Raw genomic sequence first — 21,928 nt, 5'->3', positions numbered from 1 at the left:
CAATGAACAACTAAGGTGTTGCAATGAAAAACTGATTATTGAAGCTTCTCATCTCTCTCCCTTCCTGTCTTTCTGTCCCTATCTATCCCTCTCTCTGACTCATTCTCTGTCTCTGTAAAAAAAAAAAAAAAAAAAAAACTATATTTGGGGTGGGGCTAAAGTAGGTTTGCAGTTGTTAGCATGAAAAATGATACAATAATTAATAAATAATAACTCAAGAATAAATTCTGTTTCATGTACTTACAATTACAAACCTACTTTTGCCCCACCCTGTGTATAGTTTTCAAATATATGTAGTACATATAAAGATAAAGTTTTTCACATTCTACTGTAAAGATTGAGGCCTGGGGCTCTGATTAGACCCTTCAGGGTAACAGTGAAAACCAAGCCAGTTGGTGTATATTGGTCCTAAATCACAAAGCCCATAACTAGGAACACCACCCCGTTTGGTTGGTTCTCCCTTTGAATAAGGAAAATCATTGTAGATACATGAGACAGAAGAGAAAATGTGAACCTTAGATTTAAATAATTCTTTATCCTCAGACTATACCGAAAATTTAAAGGTCTAGTTTACATAAAAATCTGGAGACTTATATTTGTGATGTTTATCCACTTCACATATGCATTGCTAAAATTGGACTAAATTTCTTAGGGAAAAAATAACAGTGCATCTGCTCTCCATGAAATCTCCGTAAAAGATATTGATGTTTTTATTTGCTACAACGAGCTACCTGAATGTCATGCCATAATACAACATGACAATACGTAACCTGGGGTAATTCAGCATGGCAGCATTATTTGGGGACAGAATTTAAAGTATTTTAGATTAAGTTAACATATTAGCCAGTGTTGCACAGGATTTGCTACAGCTTTTTGAGCCTAAACACATTAACTATCACATGACCCCTGTGCATTCCTAACACCCAATAACAGTTCCCGTGGAGTTCTTGTGGGAAGAAGATACCATGGCTCAGCCAGCTGTAATCTTCTCCCACTATACGACAGAGTAGGATTTCCTAAATGCTCCCTGGGGTGTCCCAGCACATTGGGTGGCAGGAGGCAAGAATCATTTTTCGCTCTGTACTGACAAGCAGCTGAACTACACAGTTGAGAGGAGACTTCCTATAGTCCCATAGGCACCAAATACATGGTCATATTAATGTGGCAGCTTGCACGGTGAGCTCAGACTTTATGTGGAGTGTGCGGCCCAGTGCCCCACGGAGGGCTTTAGCATGTGAGAGAGGCGTCTAGGAGCCAGCACTTCCCAGGGCTCGTTTTTATTTTAATCTTTTTAAATATAAAAGTAATACACTGCTCACAAAAATTAGGGGATGTTTCAAAATGGATATGAAGCAATAAAAAAAAGCATTTGGGGTTGTTGTTTTTTATTAAACAAGAACATGAAGAAAGCAAACAACAAGTCAAAGAAACTTGTTCAATTATTCAAATGAGATGCAAAACCAACTTTATTTCATTGGTGAAAATGCACTGTACAAAAGGCTGAAAGTACTAGAGTATCTGCACGTTCCCTGATCCCCTAATTTTGAATATATTTGAGCTGTATATTTGAATATATGTTTGTTATAAACAATTCAAACATTATAGAGATATATAGAATATAAATAAATGACTTTGCATGGGCAGCTCACACTAGCTCACTCCTATCCCCAGAAGTAATGGATAGTAATTATTTTCTGAGCCTTTTATTTTGGGACTAGGACTAAACATTTAAAGTTAATATAACCAAATAGTTTAATGACTCATAATGGGATTCATTCATAATTTAAAATCCCATTATTTCTATCATATCCCCCATTATATTATATATCTCTAGTAAGTCCTTATTATAACTCTTTTATCAGTAACTCTTCAAATACATTACCACAATGCATTTAATTCAGGAAGGAGAACTCCTTAATGTTTATAATGTTGTGGTTGGCTTCATAGGTAATTGCTACATTTTTATAATCCACAGATTGAAAAATAGCAATAAAAAATCTACAATGAAGTCTACAACATTTTTAAATGATTTCACATTTTTCTATCACAAGAGCATATATACACATTTGAAAAAATAATACCTATATGTACAAGACATTATTGAGGCTTCAAATAATGATTAGTATGCAAATGAATTTGTGAATCAGATCACTTGAAGAAATTTATTCATCACTGCTGGTCATGTCCACCTACCTCAACACAGACACACACACACACATGGACACACACACACACACACACAGTTCAGAAATATCAGTACTGGACTAAGGAAACCTTGCATCAAGCAGGGAAGTTCACCTAATGTAAACCCCTTAAAAGTTACAGTTGAAGCAATACTGTTCTAAATGGGTCATCATTTAATTTTTAGATATTTTATGTGTTTCGAAGAGCAAATAGGCTCTCTGTTCCAAAATAGCTCGATTATGTTTTGATTGCAACATGGGATTTTTCACGGATCTTAGATCTCAAACACTGGAGTCATTTATACAGAAGTTAATAATGGCTTTACAAAAATAAACGCTGTATGTAGCTGTGGTGGTAGAGCATAGTGATATGCCATGTTTTCTGTCATCCTAGGGATTTCATCATTTGCTCAGCCGTATTGATTGTAAAAATACGTGTTTTCTTCTGCATGATGTTAGGTATCTGCAACGTCCAGGTCAGGAAGGGGAGAAGATGGGCTGGGGCCGTGCGTGTGGCAGAGCCGCACCTGGATGGGGGCTTGCCGCCGCTCGCCCACCCCCATGACCCTTAGCAGACGAAGCAGAGACGCACCTGGATGGGGGCTTGCCGCCGCTCGCCCACCCCCATGACCCTTAGCAGACAAAGCAGAGCCGCACCTGGATGGGGGCTTGCCGCCGCTCGCCCACCCCCATGACCCTTAGCAGACGAAGCAGAGACGCACCTGGATGGGGGCTTGCCGCCGCTCGCCCACCCCCATGACCTTTAGCAGATGAATTTGCTCTGAGTATTTGGCCTCACTGGCTTCCTAGGCAAAGGTCTCAAAAATGAAAGAACATTTAGTCCATTTATCTAAAATTTTTCAAAAGAAGACATTTTTTTAAATTAAAGTGCACTCTGAGTGACCCATTTACACGCTCGTTCCAATCCCATAAAGTAGTGAGCAGCTCTGGCTATGCAATTAGCCCTGTGAAATAGTTGTACTTCTTTAATGGGGGCATATTTCACAGGTCTTTTGTATTTATTACCATATTTTCCCAAGGGAAAATGTATTACAAGGGGTACATACATAGTTGTCCTGATTTGTAACTTTTCTTAAAATTTTTTTATTTTTCACTGAAAGAGAAAAATGAATGGATTGGTATTTAGGAGCCGGACCAAAAAGGTTTTAGTAGAGACTGCTTTAGGTACCAAGTTTTGGGGTGACTACTACATTAAATTTAATGAATTTAAGGAGAACCAGATAGTTCTTAAGGTATAGTAAGTAGTCTTACTCTTATTCGCTGTTTCACTTTCCACTGTTGCAGTTACCCAAGGTCAACTGCAGTTCAAAAACATTTCATGGAAAATTCCAGAAATAATTTTACATATTTTAAATTGAGTACTGTTCTGAATAGCATGGCAAAATTTCATATCCTTCAGCCCCGTCCCACCTGGAACGTGAATCATCCCTTTGTCCTATTCATGCTATATAAACTACCTGCCCATTGGGCTGTCGTGGTATTGCAATGCTTCGGTTCAAGTACCTGTTATTTGACTTAACAATGGCTGGCCCCAAAGCCATTCACATAACTGTTATTATACAGTATTGTTATACTTGTTCTATTTTATTAGTAGCTATTGTTGTTAATCTCTTACTGTGCCTAATTTATAAGTGAAACTTTATCATAGATATGTATGTATAGGAAGAAACATAGAACAGTGAGTCCTCACTTAACACTGTCAATAGGTTCTACAACTTTAAGGAAAAGTATTACTAGAAAGGGGACCTGGCACTTAGTGGGTCTTCCTCTAGCAGACCAGTAGTGTGTGGGTTCTTGAGTTCATGCAGGAAAGATTTCACAACACTAGTCCATATTATTTTTGAAAGTATGTTTATTAAAGCTGGAAACAGGGAAACAAGGAAGAGCTTAGGGTAAAAGCTACAGCAGGGAACCTGGATGAGAGCGCTTTGGTTCTCTGAAACCGTTACAGGGAAGAAACGAGCCAAGGCAGGGCTGCTTTAGCTCACTGGCGAGTCAGAGGAAAGAGGGTCTTGGGGACAGGTTCAGGGCATTAGCCTGGGACAAGCAGCCACTACTCATTGCTCTCCTGGTTGCAAGTCTCATGGGGACCATTAGAGTTTAAGAATTGCGTGCCTGGGAGGAAAGAGAGGGAAGGGAAAGACAAGTGTTCTGGGTCCTTTGTTTTGAGGTTTTGGGTTTTGTTTTGGGTTTTTGTGGGGGGTTTTGGTATTTTACTGAAGTGAGAAGCAGGGAGGCAGAAAGACAGACTCCCACATGTACCCGACCAGGATCCACCTGGCATGCCCACCAAGGGGCAATGCTCTGCCCATCTAGGGCCTTGGTCCATTGCAACTGGAGCCATTCTAGCACCTGAGGTGGAGGTCATGGAGCCATCCTCACCACCTGGGCCAACTTTGCTCCAATGGAGCCTTGGCTGCTGGAGAGAAAGAGAGCAATAGTGAAAAAGGAGAGGGAGAAGGCTCGAGAAGCAGATGGGCACTTCTCCTGTGTGCCCCGGCCTGGAATTGAACCCGGGAGTTCCACACGCCAGGCTGATGCTCTCTCTACACTGAGCCAACTGGCTAGGGCTTGAGGGGTTTTAAATGTTTATTTTTATTGATTTTAGAGAGGGGATAGGAGAGAGCAGGAAAGAGACAGGAACATCTGTTCCAATATGTATTTTGACCGGGGATCAAACTGGCAACCTCTACACTTCAGAATGATGCTCCAACCAACTGAGCTATCTGGCTGGAGCGTATTGAGGGTTATTAAAGGGTGGGCATTTAGGTGAGGGAGGGGAGATCTTAATAGACTATTCACCAGCACTTCCAGGTGGGCCCTTTCAGGGTCATGGTCTCTACTGGTTGGTCAGCACCAGGGAAGGGGGTCATTAGTCACTGCCACTGTCCTGGCACCACCCACCTGCTTTCGCTGCTTTTCTGGGCCTGGAGCTGAAATACAACTGAGGCCTAGATGTTATCTCTAGGGAGATGAGCTCCTGTGTCTGGCTTTAAGCTGCTCGGCCAGTTTGTCCCACTGATGTCTCAGTTTCTCCATTCTACTTGCCAAGGACTTTTCCTAGTTTCTATTGTCCTGCTTCATTCCCCACTCAGAGATTTCCCTTTCTGAAGTGTTTTCCGGGTGATGCCGGGGAAGAGTCTGTCTTCAGTGAACACTTCCTGCTGACAAGGGCCGTGGTCCCTGCCTATGTAGGGTAGAAGTCTCTTCCTGCTGATCTAATGGAGACAAGAGAATGGGATCTGAGATTGGAACAGAGCTGTTGGCTGGTTCTTCCAAAGTAAGGATGGGCCCAGATCCATGAAATATCATCACCTTGACATGGAATTACATCATTTCAGAAGCTGGTAAATTGCTCCATATTTCATTGACTCAATTTATTTAGTCCTGAAAATAAGTCAGTGCAGTTAAATTGTTGAGTCTCATTCAGGAGGCAGTGATGCAGACAGGCTTCCAAAGTGAGTCCTGTATTGTGTAAACAAAGCAATTGGGTATTTAATAAGGGGGGATGCCTATGAAAACAGAGGCCAAAAAAAAAAAGCAAAGGTTCATGATGAGAACAAATTATAAACTAGTTTCTGAGTTTGTAAGGCTGTCAGTCAAGAAGATTTTTAGTTGTAAGGCTGAAAATTTCTTTTGCTGGAATGAGAGCAAGCAGTGACAAACCAACAGAACCTCCCTGTTTGCAGTTTCAATAGCTCTGGTGATGTCATCAGGTGCTCAGGTAATCCTGGGTGCCTTCTGTTTTATCAGGAGTTCAATCATTCCAAGTCAAAGTATGTGGGGGAAGTGAAATACTGGCTTGTAAGAAAGCGAGAAACATTCAGGATCCAATTCAGGTTATAGATGAAAAATAAAACTATATTCTAAGATCCACAACTGTGTATTATAGATTCTGTTGAAAATAATATTTCCCCTAAAATCACCCTCATTTTTATCAAAGACAGCCAAATCAAGACTATTTACTGCATTGAATCCAGTTTCAATTTGGCCAGATTATCTGCTTAAACAAAAGAATAGTAATTGATCAAGTAGGCTTTCTTAAATCTGCTTTCCTGGAATTTCATAAGGAATTTCCAGATTGAGCTTCAGTTAACCCCTCAGTGCATAAAAGCCAAGCCACATGATTGCCATCAGGCTCTGTCTGCAATGCTTAATAGATTTGGGTGAATTTCTCAAGTTCTCGAGGTTTCCAAAAATGTCTTCAGATTCTTTCTTTGCCATTTCCTAGGAAAGCAACTTTTATTCCTTACCTGGAAAGACTGCCATGAACCATATGAGTAAGTAAGATACCAGGCCATTTCTGCAAGGCGCTGTTATTGGCTTCCAAGTCAATTTTAATTCCTTTAAGCTTTCCAGTGACATCATGGTCTAGGCATGTCTTTCTCAATCATGATATTTCAGTCAAAGTCTTGGTAAATAAAACCACAATTGGAAATTAGTTCTAGCTGTCCTGTTTTTATTGGATTCATGCAAATAAACGTATTGTCATGAAAATAGTATTACTTACTCTTTAAGACTTGCCAAAATCTGGAGGGATTAGGTAGGAAGAAAAATATAAATGTTTCAATATTGCTTATGTGGGTATAATTTACCAAATTGCCTAGGGAAAAAAAAACAAGTTTTCTTATAGCTGAAAAACAAAAACATTTAAAAATCAGCAGTATTTGGAATAAGATAATAAGAATAATAATTATCCTCAGTTCATTCAGTCCTATATAATCAACTTTTATTTATCTTGATTATTTGCCTGTATTTCCACGAATCCAGTTATTACTTAGAGTTTTAAAAATCTGCATCCAGTTCAAAGATATGAGATGCTTAGACACCTGTAATTTAGAGTAAGTCAAATTTCTTTCCATGGATCTTTTAAAGATGTAACATATTTGCAAATGCATCAGAGAAAAAACTATGATTGTCTATAAATGACAAAATTTTAAATGACATGGTTATAGATCTGATTATAATGTAACTGATAAATAATTTTGCTTTTTATAAGATACAACGTTTCAAGATAACAGTTAAAATTATAAGTGAAAGTATATCAGAACCTTGCCGACTTCTGGAGATTTTCACATAATCTCCAGAATATCCATTTTAATTAAAATATATGTATATAAATAGAACATAGTTATTATTTATTTATTTGACAAAGCTTCTCATGTAATTCAACCATATTAAATAGGCCTTATTAATTCACATTTTCCTCTTTCATAAGGAAAAGAATAAATCCTTGAGGTATTGTTGGTCAAATAAGTTTATAAATATGATATATATGTTAGATCACTTATCGTTTGTATTGGGTGCGGGGGACAGGCTGTAAGCAGGCAGGGTCGTTATAGCCTAAGGCTTAGTTTTAAAACTAAGCTTTTCTCCACACCCTTGACTGATTGCATGATGTGGGTGGTGCACTCTCATGAGGAATTCCATTATGCCTCAGATAAGTGACTTTGTATCAGAGACTTCCTTGTTTGTATATTGGATTAAAGGTTTTGATTTCTACACTATAAAGTGGGGCAGACCGGGAGCTTGCTCTCTCTTGGTTCCTGCTATCACCATTGCAGGGGCCTCCCTGATCCCTTGCCCTTCATGGGTAAAGCTGGTTTTCTGCTTTTCCCTTGTCTTCTCTTGTGGCTTGCCTGTCTTGGTGAGACACCAATAAACAGAATGGCCTACCATCCTCCAACTCCGCCATTTCTTTACCATCTGCCCGAATCCAATGGGAACCTGCATGTGAATGGTCATGATGGAGGCTCCTGGCCTTACAGGTATACTCAGGAACCCATTGGAACAATCACAAAGCCATGTCTTGGTTATAAAAAAAAAACTCTCTTAAAACTCAAACTTTGGGAAGGTTGTCAAACAAATTTAACCAATAGGTCATAACATAAACTTTTGTTAACACAGGAGTAACAAATATACATTTTGTGGTAGAAATACTAAAAGATGTCAATAAAACCAGTTTTAATATCAAATATTTTGTTCAATTTCTCCCTTATTGGACTTTTGACTTACTTTTTCTGGGAAATATTTGATCAGATTGCCCTTTAGGGGCTAAAAGTTTCCCTAACTAGACATATAATTAAATATCTTTGTCTTTTTCACTTAGAAAAAGAAAAGGAAAAAAAAGTTATACCCCAGTCATGCCATCTAGAGGTAGAAATGTTCCACATATAATACACATAGATAAGTTTATATCATATAAGACTATACACATAAAGACCATATATATATAACTGAATTACTAATTTTTATAGCAAAGGCACAAAAGTTATGCTCTTGATAAATGTTAAGAAGGCTGGGGGCGCATATCAGGCGAGGCAACTTCAGCTGTTTAAGGTTTTAAAGTGGCACCGTTTTTTTCCTTAGTTACCTTAGCATTGTTTACATTCCTAGTTACCCAGCAGGAAGACCTGTTGAGGCTGACAATGAAAGCTTTAAGGGCTGTGACGAAGAGGTGGAAACAAAGTCTCAGCTCCAATCTGAGGAATCAAGCAACAGGAGAGAGCCTGGGCAGGGCCGCCTTAGCTCTCTAAAATGCTATCTGAAAGAAGAGAGCCTGGGCAGGGCCGCCTTAGCTCTCTAGAAATGCTATCGGAGAGAAGAGAGCCTGGGCAGGGCCGCCTTAGCTCTCTAGAAATGCTATCTGAAAGAAGAGAGCCTGGGCAGGGCCGCCTTAGCTCTCTAGAAATGCTATCTGAAAGAAGAGAGCCTGGGCAGGGCCGCTTTGGCTCTCTAGAAATGCTATCGGAAATAAGAGAGCCTGGGCAGGGCCGCTTTGGCTCACTGAGAAATAAAAGTCACAGTGACAAAAGTGAGCCAAAGCAGGACTGCTATTGATTCACTGAACAGTTAAAGGAAAAGGAGAAACCCATCCTGACCTGTGGTGGTGCAGTGGATAAAGCATCGACCTGGAATGCTGAGGTCGCCAGTTCAAAACCCTGGGCTTGCCTGGTCAAGGCACGTACAGGAAGCAACTACTATGAGTTGATGCTTCCCGCTTCTCCCCTCTTCCCCACCCCCACCTTTCTCTTTCTCTCTCTCTCTGTCTCTCTCTCTCTCTCTCTCTCTCTCAAATAAATAAATAAAATCTGAAAAAAAGAGAAACCCAGTGACAGAAGATGTGACATGGCAAAATTGGGGTTGGCACAAACAGTGTAATAAATGCTCCAGATAGAGGACTGGGAGTTATAGTATGAGTCAAAATATAGCTTCTTCTGGAGCCCCATCAGTATTTCTCAAACCAGGTAAAGGAAGTCAGGTCCCTAATAGACAGGAATACAAAGAGCCTGTGGCCTTCTTCACTCCAAGCCCAAAGGGGGCCTTTAGTTACCATTAAGGTAGTAGAGGCCCTGAGGGTGGATTTCCCTGCTCAGACAGGAGTCAACCACTGGTGGGAGTCAAATAATTTAACAACCAGTTCGCTGGTTTATTATTTCATGCATTTAATACTTAAATAAAAACAATAAGAGGTACACAAAACTAGATTATGTTATAAGAAGAAGTTTTTAAATATTAAATAATACCGGACAAAAAACAATAAAACTGTGATATTTCCAATGACAGCTTGTCACCCCCTGGTTGTTTGGCATTTTTTCTCTTTACATTATGTTTGTTTACTGAAGTAACAAACACGAGGGAATTAAAATGTAGTATTTCATCAAAGGTATAATGAGTTTTCTGGAATGAATAAGTAAATATTACAAGCATAGTTCCATCAATTTCTTTCACCTATGGACGGAATAAACATGACTCTGGTTTCAGAGGATGAGCCCAGGACAAGCTGCCACTGTCCACTGCTCCCCTGGCTGCAGGCCTTATGGGGACCCTTAGAGTTTAGGTCATGCACACCTATGGGGGGAGGGGAAGGGGAAGGGGAGAGGCACAGACATGTTATCAGTTAAGAGAGCATGTGCATAGGTCCTTTGGGGGATTTTTAAAGGTTGGAAGTTTCAGGGAGGTTTCGAGGGAGATCTCAATAGAATATTGTTAGTCAAATAAGGTTTGTAAATATGATATACAGTGGTACCTTGAGATATGAATTTAATTTGTTCTGTAACCAAGCTTGTAAGTCAGTCAACTCATATATCAAACTACCGATACTGGACCTGTGCACTGTTGCATCCACCGGGTACAAGAACAAACATCGGAGACTTTCAGGAGTTTAGATGTTACTTTATTGGCCAGTTTAACCTGTGCAGGGGTGAACTCCCAAGATGTCCGAAGACACCGTGCTCACAAGGAGCTGCAAACAGAAGCCGTGCCTGGCGCTTACAGTCAGGTCCTTATATATCCTAAGTGAGCAAGCATAATACAGAAGCAGATGTGGCAGTTTAGCTATTGGCTAGGGAGGTTGCACGCAGCATAGCAACAGGGGCTGGTTTTAGCTTAGTGGCGAATTTCAAACATAAACTTCTGATAAGGGTCTCTGACCTTCTTTGTTCTCAGCCTCACAGGGGCCATATCAGCACTCCCTGTTCCTTCAATAGTTACACTTTTGGCAGCCCCAGCATATCAGTACTCCCTGAATCTAACATGCACCAATGCGCCAACTAGCGGCAGCTTCCCGAGTCATGACTCGTATCTCAGAATTCTGCTTGGATCTCAAACAAAAATACAGACCAAGTAGCAACTTGTATCTTAAAAAATTTGTATGTTGGTCTGTTCATATCTCAAGGTACTACTGTATATGTTTGCTCGCTTATAGTTTTCCTTGGGTGTGGAAGACAGGCTGTAAGCTCACAAGGTCCTTATAGCCTAAGGCTTAGTTTAAGACTAAACTAATTTAGTCTTAAATTAGTCCCACCATTTTAATACTACAATCTTTTCAACATCTTTCTAATACTAAGATCTTCTCAACACTAAGCTTTTCCCCACACCCTTGACTGGTGCATGAAGTGAGGTGTTGCACTCTTATGAGGAATCCCATTTATGCCTCAGATGAGTGGCTTTGTATCAGAGAATTCCTTATGTGTATGTTGGCTTAAAGGCTTTAATTTCTACACTATAAAATAAGGCAGATGAGGGGGGGTGGCTCTCGCTCAGATCCTGCCATCAGCAGTGCAGAGGAGAGGTAGCCAAGATGGCAGAGTGTTGAAGGAGAAGCCAGTTTGTGCAGAAAGATGAGGAACAGAGGTGAATAAGGCTGGTGGGGCCTTTGATTCTAGGAATACTCGGATGAGTCAGTAGCTTTGGGAGCCCTGAATAGAAAGGGAAGTGTTTTCCCACTGTGTGTACTTCTCACCCGCTGGGTGCGAGCTAGGATTAAAGGTAATGGCCCACTAGTTCTTGGCTCCATTCTTTCATTACCGTCTTTTCAAATCAAATGAGATCTTTCACGGGCCAGACAGCTGTGATGGAGACCGCGGCTACTGGCCATACAGATATTCATTAGCTTTTCCAGATGGGCCTTTTCAGGGTTGTGGTTTCCACTGATTGGTCAGTATCCAGGCGGGGGGTCATTAGTCACTGCAGTTGGTTCTGACATTACCCACCTGGTTATGCTGTTTTTCTGAACCTGGAGCTGAAACACAACTGAGGCCTAGATGTTATCTCTAGGGAGATGACTTTCTATTTCTGGCTGTAAATTGCTTGGCCAGCCTGTTCAGCTCTCTGTCTGTTTTCTCATTCTACTTGCCAAGGAGTTTTCCTGACTTCTTACTATCCTGTCTCAAAAGGATGTACAGCAAAATAAGTTTTACCATAATCTAATTGATACAAACAAGAGGTAAGTTCTTATATCATCTCATCAATGTTATCACAAAACAGCATTGAACGAATGATGTTATTCGAGGAGCTGCTATATACATAGGGCTCAGTACTATCCACAGTTTCAGAGGAGCTGCTATATACATAGAGCTCAGTACTATCCACAGTTTCAGAGGAGCTGCTATATACATAGAGCTCAGTACTATCCACAGTTTCAGAGGAGCTGCTATATACATAGGGCTCAGTACTATCCACAGTTTCAGAGGAGCTGCTATATACATAGGGCTCAGTACTATCCACAGTTTCAGAGGAGCTGCTATATACATAGAGTTCAGTACTATCCACAGTTTCAGAGGAGCTGCTGTATACATAGAGCTCAGTACTAGCCACAGTTTCAGAGGAGCTGCTGTATACATAGAGCTCAGTACTATCCACAGTTTCAGAGGAGCTGCTATACACATAGAGCTCAGTACTATCCACAGTTTCAGAGGAGCTGCTATACACATAGAGCTCAGTACTAGCCACAGTTTCAAAGCCTTCACTCGGGGTCTTGGAACACATCTCCCCAGAGAAGGGACTACTGTGACTTTCAGCTCGGAATTTGAGCACTCCAGTCATCTGTGCACTACGGAGCATGTCTCTGTTGACTGCCGAAAGTTTAGGTAACATCCAGCTAAGCTTGCCAAGCTTAGTCGGTCCCACTTCTTGTCCCACACAAAGAGAACAACACAGACCCAAAGGCAGTCTATCATATAATTTTTCAAATAAAATTCCAGGAAACTTTGTATATGTTGCCCAAGGTCATCACATGTTATCTTGGGAGAAAAATAATTTATTTTTCTTGTATCTCCCTAGTAAAAATGTACAACTGCCTCCTGGGAAGAAATCATGCAAAAATAATAACACAATTGGAAAACATGAGGATGTTGCTCACTGTTGTCAGTACCAGAGGGGGCTGCCCAAACATCAGAGAAGTTCAAGGCAACAGAGATAACAGCCCAGGTGGTGTTGCTGTCAAGGGAGTGAGGTGTGGGTGGATTCCAGGACCCTTAGTAAGCAGGTGAATTTGAAAAAACAAATAACAGCATTAATTAAAGTACTAGAATAACAAGTATAAAATGCATTTGTGTAGAATAGTTGCAGTGAAAATTGTAAGCCTTCTCCTAGGAACCTATTTCTTGATGTCTGATGATCAGATTTAGTCCTTTAATGAGATCATAAGTCTTAGAGGCTTCAGTTGTCTTTGTTTCCCAGACAAAAGGACTTGTGTTTTTAACATGAGTTTGAGCCATATCCCTGTTCACCTATGACATCTCTAAACTGATTTCTCTTACGACTTAGCAAAGGCATGGAAAACACTTTTACAGTGACAGGTTTAACTCCCCATTCCTTTGGAAAGTCTACTAAGGAAAATGTGCCCAACTTGGAAGTAACAGATGTGCATTTTCTTTTTACATCTAAGTGCCCATCAATAAAAACCTAGAGTGAGAAAAAAGCTTTATGTTTCAGAGGAAAAGATGCACTCCTTCCATACTGGGCCTATTATTGGCCATGTCACAACTTGAATGAGTCTCATTGAACTTGGAATGCAGAAATGCCCATTCAGTATGACCCATTAGGAGCAGAGACCATCTCTCTGCATGTCCTACCTCCCAACTTCCCGCTCTCTGCAGGAGCTGCTGCAGGTTCTCTGTCATTCCTTTCTCTGGCCAGTATGGTTGCTGACACCTACACCAAATGTGCCTGGGCACCTCTTAAGTCAGGCGGATTCTTTTCCAGGCATATGTCAGGTCAGGATACTGCCCTTTAAATTAAGAGATGCTAGTGTGCTTCAGTCATCTGTAGGGCATGCATTTTAGGCTATTGGTTTTGTTTTGCTGGGGTTTTTTTTTAGATTTATTTATTCATTTTTATTAGAGGGAAGGGAGAGAGAGAGAAAGAGAGAGAGAGAAAGAGAGAGAGAGAGAGAAGAAGAGATAGAACAGGGGGAGGAGCAGGAAGCATCAACTCCTATATGTGCCTTGACCAGGCAAGCCTGGGGTTTTGAACCGGTGACCTCAGCATTCCAGGTCAATGCTTTAGCCATTGTGCTACCACAGGTCAGGCTGTGTTTTGCTGTTTTTTAATGGTGGTAAAACATTTGTACAAACACTAGCCTATTCTGTCACCCATTGTCTTTGGTGACAGATGCCATATCCATTTCTGAAAAGATTGTTCTAGAATAAAATGCCCATAGAAAAGGGGCGGGAAGGCAAAACAACTGCCCATAAATGTGTTATATTCAAATTTCATTGGAGCTAACTGGTAGGAGAGTCTATTTCAAAATCAGAAGTCATATTCAAATTCCATCAGTTTACATGCCATGATTTACTATAACAATATTTGCAAGGTAAGGTAAGCATGACCTGAAAAATCCAGCAAGGCAGTAGTTGACCCAGTTGATATGCAAGCTTGGCAAAATTCCTTTGTACACATGCCCTGGAATGGGCTTAATTTTCAGAACCAGCTTCCACCATCTACAAAGGCAGAGACCTAAATTTGTAGGTAAAAATGTTACAGCCAAACACAAGCAAGGTTCTATTCCATTGTTTCATGTTTGCTTGTTATAAAGGTAAATTCATGCTCTACTGTAATTTGTGAAACAATTTATTTATACAAGGCTAAAATTTTATAAGTAGATATAAATTAGAACATTTTTTTCCTGAAAAGTATCATGAAATCATGAAATTATATCCAACTTCTAAAAGGCTCATAGCATATCAAATATTTAGAATTTCTTGCTTAGTAAGACTTTGAAAGCAGTTTGGATTTTCTCATTCTTCTTTAAGATCCCAGGACCTAGTATGTGAATTGTACATAAATATATATATTATTGAACTGTTGAAAGACTAGGTCAGACGTATTCAACTTAAAGTCAGGAAAAATAGCAAGATTATTCTTAGGACACATGCTGTATTTCTTTATCCTCACAATATCCCTATTTGATTAGCAGAAACAGTAACTGCATTCTTATTTTCAGGCAATACAAGAGAAACTATTACTCTTAATTACCAATATTCTGAACACTTCATTCAGGACAAAAATGCATTTGATTACATACAAAGACACACACATAGTTCGGGGTCTCTTCTCTGTGCTTCACTATTTCCATTACTGTACTTAATTATCTGAATTGTATGTCTCAAGAAGGATTTAAGTTCCTCTGTATTTCCAGCTCTGAGTAAAATACCACACTAAAGAAAATACTAGGCCGGGGCTGGTTAGGTCAGTGGACAGAGCATCGCTAGGCATACAAACGTCCCAGGTTCCATCCTAGTCTGGACACAAAGGAGAAGCGACTATTTGCTTCTCCACCCCTCCCCCTCTCCCTTCGCGCGCGCTCGCGCTCTCTCTCTCTCTCTCTCTCTCTCTCTCTCTCTCTTTCTCTTCCCCACCCTCAGCCATGGCCCAGTTGGAGTAAGTTAGCCCCGGGCACTAGTTGTTCATTGACTGTTTCTCATACGTGCCTTGACTGGGGGCTCCAGACAACTCTATGATGGCTCTATGACCTTGCCTGAGGCACTAAAATAGCTTAATTGCCACGCAACAGAAAAATGTCCCCAGATGAGCAGAGCATTGCCCCATAGAGGGCTTGCTGGGTGGATCCCAGTTGGGGGGAGGGCATGCAGAAGTCTGTCTGTCTGCCTTGCTGCTTCTCACTTAAGGAAAAAAAAAAAAGGAATCCTACCTCCTGTCAGCTTTGATGCCTGTTACAGAAATGTGATAGATGATAAAATATAGTCAATACATAGTCACTTCTTTTTTTAAGTGAAAGAGCGAGAGGAAGGGAGAGAGATGAGAAGCATCAACTCATAATTGCATCACTTTTAGTTGTTCATTGATTGCTTTCCCATATGTGCCTTGACTGGGGACTCCAGCCAAACCTATGACCCCTTTCTCAAGCCAGTGACCTTGGGCTTCAAGCCAGCAACCTTTGGGCTTAAGCCAGTGAACATGGTCATGTCAATAATCTCACACTAAAGTCAGCAACCCCATGCTCAAGCTGGTGACCTCAGGGTTTCAAACCTGGGACCTGAGCACCCCAGATCAATGTTCTATCGACTCTACCACCACTGATCAGGCCTGAATCACTTTTTAATTATTGAATTTCTGAATCATCCACACTTGTTTTACTAAGTTTCCTAATTCTATACTCATATAAGCTCTCCTCTCTTTGATGTCTATTGTTTTATCCTAAATTGGATACTTATGTGGTGTTTTTGCATTTGCTACACAGCCAAGATTTAGTGTGGGTTTAGAATCTAAGGGGCAAAGCTGAGAAGAGTTTCTGTATAATCTCTGTTGTCAAATCTTGGGTATCCCCTTATTTTATTTTTCCATGGAGTTAAAGACTTAGAAGAAGAAAGAATTTTGAGAGATGAATGGACTTGTTCAGAATGATTCCCCTAACAGTTTCTGCTATCCCAACTAATGGTGAATTCTCTGACATCACCTCCCTGAGTTTTCTAAAGACATCTATCTATATTTGTGAACAGAAATTGGCTTAGTGTATCTTCTTAAGAATTAACTTTTTTAAAAGCTGGAATGATTTTAACCCAAATTCTTTGTGTGCCTTCACTAAAATATTTAAAACCATCTCCCACCTATGGTTAACATTCTCTACTGGCTCCAGAAGTATTTTTATGAGTTTATTAAACAAAGACATGCAGCAGTTATTACCATTCTACTTTATTGGTATGAATAATCATGTAAAGAAATAGGATTACTTTTAAAAATCATTTCAGTTGCATTTTTCTTATTATTTTATCCAAGCTGTTGTTTAATCATTATCAGTACTTACTCATTTGATAACTCTGTCATTTAGGCTTTAATGATCATATCACTAACTTGTATCTTTCAGCGATGGTTTCATTTCCATGGGAGTTCAGTTGCTTCTTTCAGAAAGGCAACAGTAAAGATTACTGACAACACAGCAGGACTCGATATCCTGGGATTAAAATAATAATACTCTGTGTACAATAGAGGACACCTTGCCTGGAGAAGTTACAGCAACACCATACCTAGGAGTATAGTATATCATTCCCTCTCTGTCACGTTGTGTGCAATTAAGTACTTCTTATCACATGGATTTGGGCAGAGAGAGGTACAAATCAATCTTTCTTTTTTTTTTTAATAATTTTATTTTTAATGGGGCAACATCAATCAGGATACATTTATTCAAAGATAACAACTCCAGGTTATCTTGTCGTTCACTTATGTTGCATACCCATCACTCAAAGTCAGATTGTCCTCTGTCACCTTCTATCTAGTTTTCTTTGTGCCCCTCCCCCTCCCCCTTTCCCTCTCCCTCTCCCTCTCCCCCCTCCCCCCGTAACCACCACACTCTTATCAATGTCTCTTAGTTTCACTTTTATGTCCCACCTACGTATGGAATAATGCAGTTCTTGGTTTTTTCTGATTTACTGATTTCACTTCATATCATGTTATCAAGATCCCACCATTTTGCTGTAAATGATCCGATGTCATCATTTCTTATGGCTGAGTAGTATTCCATAGTGTATATGTGCCACATCTTCTTTATCCAGTCATCTATTGACGGGCTTTTTGGTTGTTTCCATGTCCTGGCCACTGTGAACAATGGTGCAATGAACATGGGGCTGCATGTGTCTTTACGTACCAATGTTTCTGAGTTTTGGGGGTATATCCCTCTACTGGGTAAATCAATCTTTCTTAACTGGGGGTTTGCTGGCAAACCAGCTCTCCAGAGGTTAAGGCCTTGGGAGCGGGAGTGACGGAAGCTCTGATTTCTAATATTTGCAAATCTCTTGTTGTAAATACCCAACACATGTGCCCCAAATTCAAGGGTTGTAAATACCCAGCACATGTGCCCCCAAATTCAAGGCATCGACATGATGTCACTGTAAAGTTAGGAAGAGATGCGCAGTCAGCTCCACCCGAGGCCTTGCACACCAGCTCTAGCACACGCCCACGCATGCCAGTTCTAGCACACAGCAGACCTCTGCTGGCCCGTCCCAGCGCCAGAGCTTCCCAGAGGGTCAACTCAGGTTCTGCTGTGACTGTGTCACATTTTAACCTCTCCCTCCCCTTCTTTCTTCTCTTCTCAGCACAGGTGTTGCCCCTGAGAACATGATCCCAGAAGCTTCCTTTGTATCTCAGAGTCTCAAAGTCAGTTTCCCAAGGACTTTTAGTCCTGATTGACCTATGACAAAAAGAAATAAAAAAATTAAAATTAAGTTGATTATTATTTACCTTTAAGAGAGTGAAAACCCTCAGTTCTCTCTACTACATCTATTAACTAATTAGCTCAACTGTTACTTCAACCTGGTTTCCTAATGAATCAAGAATTTATCTTGATAAATTGATAAATAGGCAACTCAGCGGTGCTTTCCATTTTGTTCTGTTGGTCTTTATTCAAGTCTTTGGCTGCAGAGAGACCACACACAAACTGGGTCAAATGTGGCCAGGTGCTCACATTTGAAATTCGTAGTACAGATTTCTTTGTTGCCACAAAGAGGTTTATTGCAAAAGTAGGAAGACTAAACCACATGTTCAAATATTATTACTATCTTATTTGTCCTATTCTGTTACTAAAATACTTCATAGTTAACTCTGGTATGGAGGAATAAAAAATGGATGGATTCCTCAGGCATGAATGGCACTGGCAAGATTTCTTCCTGCCACATGAAGCTAAAAAGAAGAAAAGATATTAATGAGATGTAGCCCTGGCCGGTTTGCTCAGTGGTAGAGTGTCGGCCTGCCATGCGGAAGTCCCGGGTTCGATTCCCGGCCAGGGCATACAGGAGAGGCACCCCTCCCCCTCTCCACCCCTCCCCTCTCCTTCCTCTCTGTCTCTCTCTTCCCCTCCCGCAGCCGAGGCTCCATTGGAGCAAAAGATGGCCCGGGCGCTGGGGATGGCTCCTTGGCCTCTGCCCCAGGCGCTAGAGTGGCTCTGGTTGCGACAGAGTGACGCCCCGGATGGGCAGAGCATCGCCCCCTGGTGGGCGTGCCGGGTGGATCCCGGTCGGGCGCATGCGGGAGTCTGTCTGACTGTCTCTCCCCGTTTCCGGCTTCAGAAAAATAAAAAAATAAAAAAAAAGATAAAAAAAAATTAATGAGATGTAATAGAATAATGTCCTAGACTAGCTATAATTTTTAGGCCTGGCAAAATTGTAACTTAGATAAAAATGTGGGTGACAAATTTTGAGTCTAGGCTATTTCCCCCAGAAAAAAACACAACAATTTATCTAGTCAATTTTCAATTATCTGCTCAAGGGAAAAAAAAAGCAATAATGGCAATTATCCAAAAGAGTGGATAGTGAACAAATTCATTTCTATTTGACTTAGAAATATTGTTTTGTATTCTAAGACCTGCCTGCATTTGAATGCATTTTCTATTCTGGAAAATTGCAATGCCTCTAACTTAAATACTAAAATTACACTTTAGAATCAGACTGAAAAAGTGGCTCACATTTTTCATCTTTTCTTGTATAATTCATTCCTTCTCTATATATTATTGCTGAGAATAGGTATCATTATCTCGTAGGATAATGTTCAGTTCATCCTAAAGCAGGGAAAATTTGTATCTATGTTTCCTAGTTTATATTCCCCCAGCAGTGATGATAATTAAATATTTTGGTTAAAAGACACTCTCCTTCCCTGCCCTTGCTTGGTTAAAGTATATTTAAAATTATATATTTTCTGTCTAAATAAATAAAAAAATAAAATGAGTGGTCAAGGTAAAGAGTTCTGTCCAAGTAAGGTTTGAGATACTTACACTGAAATATCTGCTCAAGAAAATTGGGTTGGCTCTGTATACATTTTCCACATGTCCTTTGGCCCTGGTTTGGTTCTTTTTCACCCAGTAAATGCTACTATGTGGAATATGTGTGTAACAGCACCTGGCATAGCACCTGTTAGCAGTCAGTAACTGCTGATTTCCTTCCTTTCTTGTTTCCTTCCCTTTCTTCATTCAATAGTTTCATATAGATGCTTCATATACTCTTTCTTTGTATAAAAAAAATTCTATAAAAGCAAGCAATCTTTTAAAATATGCTAGAATAGAATATTTTTGGTGTTATTTTCCCAGTGCCAATATTGGCTATGTTTCAGTTCTGAAAGCTATCTCTATGAAAATTGATTGATCGCTCAATATTAAGCAAATAATTTATTAAGTGCCAGAGCATTTTAAAGGGTAAGAATGAGGGCTTATGCAGACTGAAAGCAGTCCACATGCCCCCTGTCTTATTCTTATTCAGTGGCACACTCCCATTACAAAACAATACACTTTTACTTGAAGAAGAAGATTATTAGGCATGCAATATCTTTGATTGTTTGCTTTGGTACTCCTTTGCTTTGGTGTTTGACTTGTTAAGTATTAGTTGTTTGATTAACATTGATTTTTCTCTCCATTTAAAGATCTGAATGTATCTTCAGTTGAACAGTGACAAGGCACAGGAGGGGTGGGTTAAATAAATGGCTCGGCTGTGTAGACCTAGTCTCAGACACTGGGTCAACAACATACCAGGGTGACATTAGACGAGACTTGATCTCCCAAGTTAATGATTTTCTCACTATTAAAGTAAAGATAATATATAAAATGAGAAGGATTGTAGTGATGACTACAGATAAGAAGTAAATAAGTGTATAATAGGCATTTCATAAGTGATAACATTTGTTACAAATACTAGCAATAGTTTACCAAGTACATACCTGTATAAATACCGTTCTAAACACCTTCATTGTGTTGGGTTTTTTAAACCACAACACAACTCTATGATTCAGGTACATTTTACACAGGGGGCCTAAAGAGCTTAAATCACAGCAAGTAGCCGAGTCAATGTTTAAAGCCATTTCATACACTTAACTATCACACATCACTTTCATATAAACAGAGCAGAATTTTAGCAGAAACCAGACCCAGCAAATGGATCCAGTGTCCTACTCATGCCTCTGCCCCTGCCCCTTCCTGCCACTCTTCACATAAACACCATCCCAAACAAATGACTGTAATCAGAGTATTATTTCATATGAAAACCATCATATTTCAGTCACTCAGCTTCCCGTAATACAAATGGTGAGAACAGAAAATTACACCTCTCATTATGAAGATTTATATAAAAACAGCTTGAGACCCGAGGATAGATCAACTGAAGCCTGCTTCAGGTTGGCTTCCAATTTGTTATTTCAAGAGGTTTGGTCAGATTCCGCCAGTCTGAGAGTGGTCCTAAGTGGAAGTGAAGCCTAAAATCCCGGCTCTACCATAAATTAGCTGAGTGTCTTTGCCCAAGTGGCTTCAGACCCCTAAACCCCTTTTCATCATTTGGAAATTTCGATATTGTCTACATCTTAGGAAAAAGCTGGCTACCCATGACCCTCAGGTAGGCCTTCTCTTTAGCCCTGTTTGACCCACACAATGTTTTGCTTTGTTTAATTGAATTCTAAATATAAATATAAATTCAAGAGATTTCACATAAAAATCTGTATTTCTGGGCTCTGGCCAGGTAGTTCAGTTGGATAGAACTTTGTCCTGATATGCCAAGGTTGCAGGTTCAGTCCCTAGTCAGGCACATACAAGAATTAACCAGTGGATGCATAAATAAGTGGAACAACAAATTGGTTTCTCCCTCTCCTCTCTCTCTCTCTCTTCTCCCTCTCTTTCTAAAATCAATAAAAGAAATTGTATTTCTGTCTTTCCTTGAAAACCTGTAGTGGCATCATTGAGCTTGTTTTTCCTTACGGCATCAGTGAAAACCATCAGCAAATCATCAGCTAAACATGAGCAGTGGCTGCCCCCTTCCGACGGGACCTGAGCGCCCTAGTCCACTGCAGTCCTCCTAGTCCCCACTGTCTCACACTCAGTCTGCTCCCTCATTTACCCTCTCGCCTGGTCTTGTGAGTATGTGGGTTTGCAATTCTAGGACCAGCTCTGACCTTCATTTGTTCGTTTATTCATTCTCTTTTTCATTTGCTCAACCTCTATATAGTGCTCACCCACA

At 40.3% G+C, this 21,928-nt stretch overlaps 1 protein-coding gene and 1 non-coding gene across 6 annotated transcripts in view; both read left to right on the top strand.

The window, feature by feature from the left end:
• Positions 1-21,928, top strand: part of B3GALT1 (beta-1,3-galactosyltransferase 1) — a 602,130-nt gene that overhangs the window by 533,361 nt on the left and 46,841 nt on the right. The gene's annotated exons all lie outside the window — the stretch shown is intronic.
• Positions 18,653-18,728, top strand: TRNAG-GCC (transfer RNA glycine (anticodon GCC)). Its single transcript has one exon. It is a non-coding gene; the product is annotated as a tRNA-Gly (tRNA).

Source organism: Saccopteryx bilineata, chromosome 5 (genome assembly GCF_036850765.1).
Source record: "Saccopteryx bilineata isolate mSacBil1 chromosome 5, mSacBil1_pri_phased_curated, whole genome shotgun sequence".
Lineage (NCBI taxonomy): Eukaryota > Metazoa > Chordata > Mammalia > Chiroptera > Emballonuridae > Saccopteryx > Saccopteryx bilineata.
This window is presented reverse-complemented; position numbering and strand designations above follow the sequence as displayed.